The sequence below is a fragment of the Peromyscus leucopus genome, chromosome 5, assembly GCF_004664715.2.
Source record: "Peromyscus leucopus breed LL Stock chromosome 5, UCI_PerLeu_2.1, whole genome shotgun sequence".
Lineage (NCBI taxonomy): Eukaryota > Metazoa > Chordata > Mammalia > Rodentia > Cricetidae > Peromyscus > Peromyscus leucopus.
The window spans coordinates 72,252,010-72,262,023 of record NC_051067.1 but is presented as its reverse complement, the minus strand read 5'-3'; the positions used below and the strand labels follow the sequence as shown (position 1 = coordinate 72,262,023).

At 40.9% G+C, this 10,014-nt stretch overlaps 1 pseudogene; it reads left to right on the top strand.

Annotated features, from left to right (window-relative positions):
* Window positions 1-3,783: 3,783 nt before the first annotated feature.
* LOC114693952 lies at window positions 3,784-4,459 on the top strand (annotated as a pseudogene).
* The last annotated feature ends 5,555 nt before the right edge of the window (window positions 4,460-10,014 follow it).

Sequence of the window (10,014 nt, the reverse complement as noted above, 5' to 3'; positions counted from 1 at the left end):
GCCATCCCATGGCAACAGGAAGCCAGGTTAAGATGATGAGGGTGGCAGTAATCAGCCACTAGTAATTCTCAGCTGGCCCCACCCCTCTGGACGTCATCACTCTGAGGTCCAATCTCCCAGCACATGAAGCCTAGGGGAACATACTCAAACCAGAGCAATTACTCAGAGAGTTGCCCATACAATCCAGACATTCTGTTCCCAGAGAAATGAAAACATATGTATCCATATTACAGCTTGTCTATCCATGTTCACAGTCACATTATTCATAATAACCATAAAGTAGAAACAGCCAAACTATCCATCCACCAAAGAGGAGATGAACAAAGCGTGACGTAGGTACATGATGGGATATTAAGTCAGTCATAACTGGAACAAGGTACTAACACATGCTACATGAATGGACCTTGAAAACGTAATGAACCTTGAAAACATGAATGAACCTTAAAAACATACCATGTTCATTACTTTTCTCATTTCTTATTCAGGAAGGAAGAGTTGGTTTTGGCTTTGGATTTGAAAGCATTCAGTCCAGGCCATCGTGGTGGAGAAGGCAAGGAAGTCAAGGTCACACTGAATCTGCAGGGTGGAACCACCAAGTATTCATATTTGGTGCTCATCTTGCTTTCTCCAGTTCAGTTTCCTTCTTGTTCAGTCCAGGACCCCAGCTTATGAGATGGTCCCAGCCATATTCATGGTAGACCAAGATAGAAAGGAGAATTTTATGGCGACAGGAGAAAGGAAAGGAGTCCCCTGGCCCCCAGATCCAGTTGTAGCCTCTCATCAGCAAAGAGCAAGAATTCCAGCATTAACAAGTGCTTAAAGCCTTTTCTCCTCTTTAGCTATAACCTGAAGTTTTCCAGGAAACTCATCAGAGAAACTCCATTTACAGGGAAAAAATACATGCTAAGCCCCTTGTGCAGCCCGAGTGGCTTCTGGTTTTATCAGATTGTATTTCCATCCAAGGCATCCCTAGAGCCACCTCATTTGTTAAAAGAAAGAAAAGGAAGTTTCTTAGCTGCTTTTTGAGATGAGACTTGAGATCCATCAAAATGGTAGACTATGTATGGCCACTGCTAAGACAATCCATAGCTCCCTTTTCTGGAGGTGCTGGTCCCCACGCTTGGGCATGTCGTATTTTGTACTCATCTCTTTTTTCAGAAGCCTGCACCCATGCTCTTGGTGTGTCTGACCTGAGCACCTCTCTATATCCAAGCCTCCTGTCTAAACAATCTAATCAGTTCACAGTCTAGCCCTGCTTTATAAACTGCCTAATCCTGAAACTGGTCTACATCAAACACATGAATCCTGGTTTTCCCTGAGTCACAGTCCTAACAAACTAGGGGAATACTGTTAGGGGGACAGTGTCCCTGTCCCACCACTGACAGTTCTTCCTCAGTTAAGCCTCTCCAGAAGCACCCTCACAGACATAACCAGAGCTGTGTCTCCCTGCAGTCAAGCTGTCAATGAGATTAACCCTCCCACATTATGTGAAATAAATCACATGCAAAGTGCTACTTATTGCATAGTATCACTTATATAAAATGCATCACTTAAAGGAAAAATCCATAAATCAGCACCCTATGTTTGATCCCTAGCTCTGGAAAGAAAAAAAGGGAGATGAGAAGGAAGGAAGGAAAGGAGGAAGGAAGGAAGGAAGGAAGGAAGGAAGGAAGGAAGAAAAGAAGGAAGGAAAAAGGGAGGGAGAGAGGGAGGGAGGGAGGAAGAGAGATAGGGAAGAAAGGAAGGAAGGGAGGAAGGAAAAAGGAAGGAAGGGAGGAAAGAAGGAAGGGAGGAAAGAAGGAAGGGAGGAAGGAAAGGAAGGAAGGAAGAAAGGAAAGGAAAGGAAGGAAGGAAGGAAGGAAGGAAGGAAGGAAGGAAAGAAGGAAGGAAGGAAGGAAGGAAGGAAGGAAGGAAGGAAGGAAGGAAGGAAGGAAGGAAGGAAGGAAATAAATAGGTAAGGGAGTAACACAGACTACTGTTTCGTTTGGGGTGGTGGAAATGTTTGGATACTAGATTATTGTGCTGACTAACACACTCTGAGAGAGAGTAAAGAGATGGATGGCTCAGTGGTTAGGAGCACTTGTTGCTCTTGCAGAATATTCAGGTCAGTTCCCAATAATTCGCAACCATCTTTAACTCCAGTCCCATGGGATCTAATGCTCTCTTTTGACCTTCATATACAGACAGCACACTCATACACATAAAATAAATCTAAAAATAGTTTTAAAATGTATTTTAAAAACCATTGAATTATACTTTTTAGAGTGATATACTTTATGGTGTGTGAATTATACATTTTGAGTCAGTATTGTGCCCAGTGCTTGGAAGGAAGGGGTATTTCTCATCTATAAACATCTCAGCACAACACTCAGACATTACTGTGTAAATTTTTATGTACTTTTCTGGTAGATTCATGGCACTCTGGGTGTCTGCTTTAAATGTAATGGTTAAAACAATAAAGCAACAGGACATGGGGACACACACCTGTAGTTCCAGGACTTCGAAGGCAGAGGCAGAAGAATTATTGTGAGTTTGAGGCCAGCCTGGGATACAAAGCAAAACCCTGTCTCAAGCCCACCTCCACCTTCACAAAATAATACTATAACGGAGTTGAAGCTTTCTGAAACCAAATTATTTATGCTCAGGTAGAATGAATATTTAAAGAGCTGCAATATTGAAATCCTATTTGGATTTATAATTTCGCTTTTCCTCATATATTTTTAGTATTCTTTTTAAAAATATTCTATCTCAGAAGCAAAATCCTTCATTTTTAGAGGGGAGGATCACATCACAAAACTTCTGGAAGTGGTTCACAAAACACCTTTAACTAGATAAAGAATGAATCAAACTGAAGATGTGATATATCATAAGTTATGGGTGAAAGACTTGTGGGGTTTTTCTTACTATCATAAAAGTTCGTTCATGAAAACATTAAATCTGAAAAATCCATGGCCCAATGTTCACATCATAGTTACCCAGATCATCTGGGGAGACCTGTGTAGCTGGAGGGCTTCTCTCCAGGTTCCCCAAGCCCCGCAGCCCCACAATCCACTTATAAAATAATCACTCAGACGCTTATATCACTTATAAACTGTATGGCCGTGGCAGGCTTCTCGCTAACTGTTCTTTTATCTTAAATTAACCCATTTTTATAAATCTATAGCTTGCCACGTGGCTGGTGGCTTACCGGCGTCTCTACATGCTCTTCTCCTCGCGGTGGCTGCAGTCTCTCTCCCCCAGCCTTCCGCTTCCCAGAATTCTCCTCTCTCCTTGTCCCACCTACCTCCTGCCTGGTCATTGGCCATCAGTGTTTTATTTACATAGAGTGATATCCACAGCAGACCTGGATTTCTGTGGATGAGCCATTATGTTTATGTCAAGCCTGCCAATATGCTGTACCAGCCCCTGGTGTTACCACCAGACCCATGGTCTGCTACTAGCCATCTCCACATTTATCTGTCACATGACCGTGAAAGGACCCAATTCTATCACTGATCCTCAGACATGATGGCTGGGATGTGATCAATGATGACTTCTGGCCCAAGTTTTTCTTCAACTCGGCAGAGTGAGCTTGGCTCCGGGCTTCTCTTCGGTGGCTCAGAGCTGTCTTGAACAGAATTCATGGTCTCCTTCAGATCTGAGGAAGACACCACTGAAAATAAACGTGCAAAGAAGTCAGGGCAGGCTTGGCGGTGGTGGCGCATGCCTTTAATCCCAGCATTCGGGAGGCAGAGGCAGGCAGATCTCTGTGAGTTCGAGGCCAGCCTGGTCTACAGAGCAAGATCCAGGAAAAGAAGTCAGGACACAGGAAACTCTTCATAATTACCTCCTGAATGCTGTCAAATCGAAACAGAACATAGGCAGCAAAGGCAAGCCTCCTGGTAAACAATGTGTGAAGAATATATGCTCATCCTTAGAAAGCATTCTGTAGAACTGACAGTCGAACTCAATAAATAAGAGACCTCATAATGTGCAGACACCTTAACAGCTTTTCTCTGGCTCGTCTACCATGGCTCACACGCAACTGGCAAGAAGTGACATTTCCAGAAAAATGTGAAGCTATTCAACTATTTTAACCTCCAGGTTCTTCTCAAACTGAATTTAAAAAAAAAAATTGCTTGAGTAGAGGGTCTGGTGAAGGGGCTGTCCATAGGTGCCATGTCAGGCTGCGAAGGTGGCGAGAGGAAGCCCCTGAAACAGCCCAAGAAGCAGGCCGAGGAGATGGACGAGGAAGACAAGGCTTTCAAGCAGAAAGAAAAAGAGGAGCAATAGAAACTCGGGAGCTAAAAGCCAAGGCCGCGGGGAAGGGGCCCCTGGCCACAAGTGGAATTAAGAAATCTGGCAAAAAGTAAGCTGTTCCTCGTATCTGAGATGACGGTGGCCCTCTTCCATTCCTATTTAAACATCTGGATGCCCTGCCATAACATCTTTGCCACCCTGGAGCTTGTTGTACATTGTAGTAAACTTTTGTAAAATAATAATAATAATAATAATAATAATAATAATAATAATAAATACAGTGGTTCATTGTCAAAAAATTACTTGAATAACTTTAATCCTGTGCTAAAGATAAAAATCCTATTTTTAAAATCTGTTTTATTTTATTATTATTTTTGTTTGTTTTTTGAGACAGAGTTTCTCTGTGTAGCCCTAGCTGTCCTGGAACTTACTTTGTAGACCAGACTCACCTGGAACTCACAGAGATCCACCTGCCTCTGCTTCCTGAGTGCTGGGATTAAAGACATGTGCCACTACCGCCCAGTGAAAATCCTATTATTTAATGATCTCACAACTCTAGGAAATTTTAAAAAAGTAATACTAACAAATCAAATAATCTACAAGTTTTTGTTTCAGCCTGAGTTTTCTTTTCTTTTTCCCTTGAGATAGGTTCTTGTCATATAGCCTATGCTCATCTTGAACTTCTGATCCTCAAGCTGTAGTATCTTGACTGATGGAATTGCAACAACCATGATGTTAGAATATACATGTATAAAAGGTAATGCTTGTAGCAGGCTGTCATATATGATATATCAAGCATTTATCATTATTTCCCAGCATTGGGAATATTCAAAAATCATTTACTACTGAAATACACAATTTTGAAGTGTACAGTTTTGAGAAAAATATGCATGAATCTTGGACAGCCATAGCATGTTGATGACTTTTTCATTACTGTGAAAATGTGAAGAAACAATGTAAAGGAGGAAAAATTAATTTGAACTAATGACTTCAGAGGTCTTTGTCTATCTTGGAAGAGAGAAGCTGGCATCATGGCATTCAGAAAGCAAGAGATGATGCTGTATTAAAGGGCCTTAAAAAATTCCATCAGAGGTCCCCCAACCAAGAGGATGGTGCCACTCCCATGCAGAACAGCGTTCTCCCCCAAGTTAATTCTGTCAAGAAACAATCCCCCCAGAGCTGTGTTTACTAACCTGTTAGGAGATGCTCAATCCAACCAACCTGTCAATCAATATTAAGACATTTCTCCTAATCTACCTGTAATTGGTTGGGGTTTTGTAAGAAAAAATAGAGAGCAAAATATAGAGAAAGGATTGGCACTGTGTGCTTGGGCTTGGAAAAATGACTGGGTCCTGCTGGTAAATAGCTGGAATTGCTATCTACTGATTAGCAAGTTTGAAATCCTGCTCATAGGTGGCATTTGTCATCTTGTGAATTCAACTGAGAACTGAGAGAAGTCAGGACTGTTAGTCATAGGGAGGTTTAAATGACATAGTTTGAATGTTTGTCTCCATGCCCAGATTTGAGTCACTCAGGCCTGAAGAGGAGGAGCTGCAGTACCCAAGTTCCCTGAATTCTGTTTCCTTATATTAAAAAGGGAAGAGTTGAGAAGCGTTTTGATCTGTGCCCTCCTGCCTGCCTCTGACTAACCTCACCAAGATGGTGATCAGGTCTCTTGTGATAACTAGGCCTGATAAGTTTTAGAAGGAAAATCACGGTAGCCTTGTTTATAAAGAGCTTAACAGAAAATACAGAAGACAATATGGGAGTGAGTGAGAGCATGTGCAGGCTTGCATGCATGCTCCTGTGCATGTGCGCGAGCACACACACAAGTTGAATAAAAATCTAGTAAACATAATCAACGGTTGCCAAGGGTGATTCTAACACACCTCAGCTGTCTGTATGACAACATTACCAAAAACTATCCATTCTTTATAAAAATCCTTACCTAGTCTCAAATTATTTGTAAATCAGTGGACTTAAAAATATTTTTCACTCCTCCTAAAGACCTTATGGGGACTCTCCAAGGGGAACAAAGAACATAACCCTGCTCCATGCTCCTTCTGTAAGGGTAGAAAGACAGACTGAGAAACACACCCTTAATGGCCTGGAGGCTGATGCTGAAAAGGCCTCCCAATTTTATAGCTATTCTCCTAAGCCTCAAGAAAAGAGGAGGAAGACAACTGGTGTTCAGTTATTTCAAAATTGCTGTTAATTTTTGAAAACAATGCAAATATGTGAAAAAGATTCTAAAGTGAAGGGGGTTGTGGATTGGTGGTAGAGTTAATGCTCATTATGCATGAAGCTCTGGCTTCCAAGCTTGATTCCTGGAAAACTGAACTTCCATTACATAACATCCTCTCTACCTCCCATCTCCTTATCCCCCACTCCAGTGGTAACTAGTATGTATTTCATGTGTATATGAATATCACATATATATATATACTGTATATATGATGATATATGATATATATCATATATCATACACATTGCACCCATAACATCTTTCTGTTTTTCATCATAGGATCACACTATATATTTTCTCTAAAGCAAGTTTTTATTCAGTGTGCTGGATAGTTTTCATGTCATTAGACAAAATTCTTACTCTTTTAGCAACTGCAAAAGGTATCCAAAGTAGCGGTGTGTAGTAATATGTTCTCTCTGTGGGTGCAGAATGTCATATTGTTCTTTTTAAAAAAAATTCATTCCTTGAGAATTTTATACATGTATGCAGTGCATTTTGATCATATCCATCACCTACTCTCCCTCAAGCTGTAAATAATGTATCTTTTTTTGTTTTGTTTTGTTTTGTTTTTCGAGACAGGGTTTCTCTTGTGTAGCTTTGTGCCTTTCCTGGAACTCACTTGGTAGTCCAGGCTGGCCTCGAACTCACAGAGATCTGCCTGCCTCTGCCTCCCGAGTGCTGGGATTAAAGGCGTGTGCCACCACCGCCCAGCATAATGTATCTTAATGACATTTAAATGTCTGAACTTCTTCATTAGTCACACTGGGGCACAGAGCATCTTAGTACACAAATCTGATCTTTATGTGAGGATTCCTATTTTTTAAAATAAACATTTCAAAACATGATGAGGAAGCTTGTCAATCTGATGTTCTGTCAATCTTGTCTTTTAGAAATCAGTCCTCACAACATACATGTAAATATATTTTAATTTTTTTCTGACTCCAGTTTTTTTATGAGGCACAACATAAATAGAATATATGGAAAGGTGTCATAAGGCCTTTCTTTCATCATTTGTAAACTACAGGCCAAGTGTTAATAAGTAGGTTTCTGTTGAATGAATGAATAAAAGTGAAATGAAAGACTCATACCTGATCACTGAAATGATATATCTTCATTTCTGTGGATGTGGAATAAGAAATAGGAATTTTTGGTCTTCGTCTACAGTCCTGAGTCCCCGTCAATTCTGAGTTCCAAGGGTGGAAGGTGCATCTTTGGTTATAATAGTTGGTTCTGGGCCATTCTGAAGTTCTTGAAAGTTGGTAAGTGCTCAGGGTGTGTTTGTGATTTGTTACAAGGCCTTCTAATTTCTCTGAGTTTTGATTACTGAAATGACTAAGGTCGAGACCCTTGGGTAAGCTCAGGGTGGAACTCTGTCCACAAAAGAGGGCTTTCAGAGCCACACGTGGACTCTGGGAAAGACCCTCCTTGATGGAAGCATCTGCAATTATGTCTTATTAAAACTCCTGGTCAAAAGCTTTGCTGGGTACCTGGGCTGCCTTTGGACAATTGTACTAGGAAATTGAGTTCCCACAGGAAGCATTGAAATAGTGTGCCCTGGCCCCTCATCCTCTCCCTCTGCATCTCATCACGTAACTGCCCATTTCTATGCTGGGAAACTGCAGAACTAGGGTTGCCCTCAGCTCTGTCAGATACTCTAACAAATTAATCAGACCCCAGCTGGGGTCACAGGAACTCCAGGCTGGGTGACACACTCTGTCAAAACAGCATCACCTACCAAGGGACTGAGTGTTCAAACACATGGTCCTATGGCAGACATTTCATTTTCAAATCATAAGAAGTACCAAGATCAAGAAACTGTGACATCGCATGAGTGTGCACGTGCGCATATGCATACATCTGCACACACACACACCTACATATTATACACACCTTTTTGGCAACGAAACTCTATATGGATTTTTTCTGCCATTTATTTTTAACTTACATGTCTAAACATTTTATATTAAAGTACACATCTACAATATCTTCGGTAGCATTTTAATAAATCAGCTATTCTTGAATCTCTCAGAAAAACTGTAATATTCTTGCACAAAGGCAGGGTGTTTGTGCCAGACAGACAGTATCTATAGCAGCTTGCCTGGTCTGCCTTGCCTTACTCACCTAATATGCTTGAGAATAAACAGACACCTAACAGACACACTTGGAAACAATACTGGATCCTCTAACACTGCTCAACAATAGCAGCTTTATTATTAGTTCTTTACCATGACTCAAAGTTCATCCATTTTAATTGCTATATTGAGACAGCCAACTCATTCAATACCTTGCCATGAGGTAGTATGAACTACACCCACAGATGTGTCTTGAGTCTTGAGAATCCCCTCCTCCCTCTCCTCCTATTATATACCGCTAAACTCAGCTGAGAGGGCTATATATACCTATATATGTGACAGTCGTTCCCACTTGCATTCACTGTGACCCACAACCCGTAACACACACACACACACACACACACACACACACACACACACGAGTCATTTAATATAAGAACACCACCTTCTCGACACAAGATTAACTCTGTTTTCTGTTTGACTTCTTCTAAATGTTGGTTATGTCTTAAGATTCATTTCGTAGGCACTATTGGTTGTGACTTGGAATTTGGAAACCACTGCATTGAGCCCAAGTCTTTCTCTGACTAATGGCCATTTTACAGCATTGGCCAACTCTTTTCTTTCCATCACTGGAGAACAATGAAACAATTCATTTTCTTTTTTTATGCATGTATTAGAGGCTGGGGATTGAACTCAGGGCCCTGCACATGATAAGTACATGCTCTCATGCTCTACCACTTACCTACAACACCCCCAACTTCAGCAATATTTACATTGGAAATAAATTTTACCAAATACACTACTACAGATATGTTCTTGAGTTTTCTTTTTCTCTTTCTTTTTATATGTGCAATATGCATGCATGTGTACATGCACGATTTCATGTGTGTGAATGCTCATATGTGTACACATGTGTGCATATGGAGTTCTAAAGTTGACACTGGGTATCTTCCTCAATCACTCTCCAATTTATTGATTGAAACAAGGTATCTCAGTGAACCAGGTGCTTGTCAATTCCACCTCCTCTAGATAATCAACCTGTGCTAGGATCCGCTGTCCCTGCCTCCTGAGTGCTGGGACTACAGGCAGCTGCCATAGCTGCCTGGCTTTTCCATAGGTTCTGGGGACCTGAACTCTACCCTCAAGCTTGCATGGTAAGTGATTTATCCACAGAGCCATCTCCCCAGCCTGAGTAAATTTTTAGAGTATATTGAGATATTCTTCCTAATAATTATTTCAGATTTAGTGTGACTTGAGGGTACCTTAAACAAAACAATATATATGATTACCAATAGTGGACTTGGAAGAGAATTAGCTAACTTCTTGTTTTCCCCTGTTTCCTTATCACACACATGAATGTTTATGGTCTATGGTATTTGGCATGTGAGTGTGGCAACTTGGTAATGTGAGCTAGAATTAGTTCCTTGGAATTCTCCTCCCAATCTCAAAACTAATTAA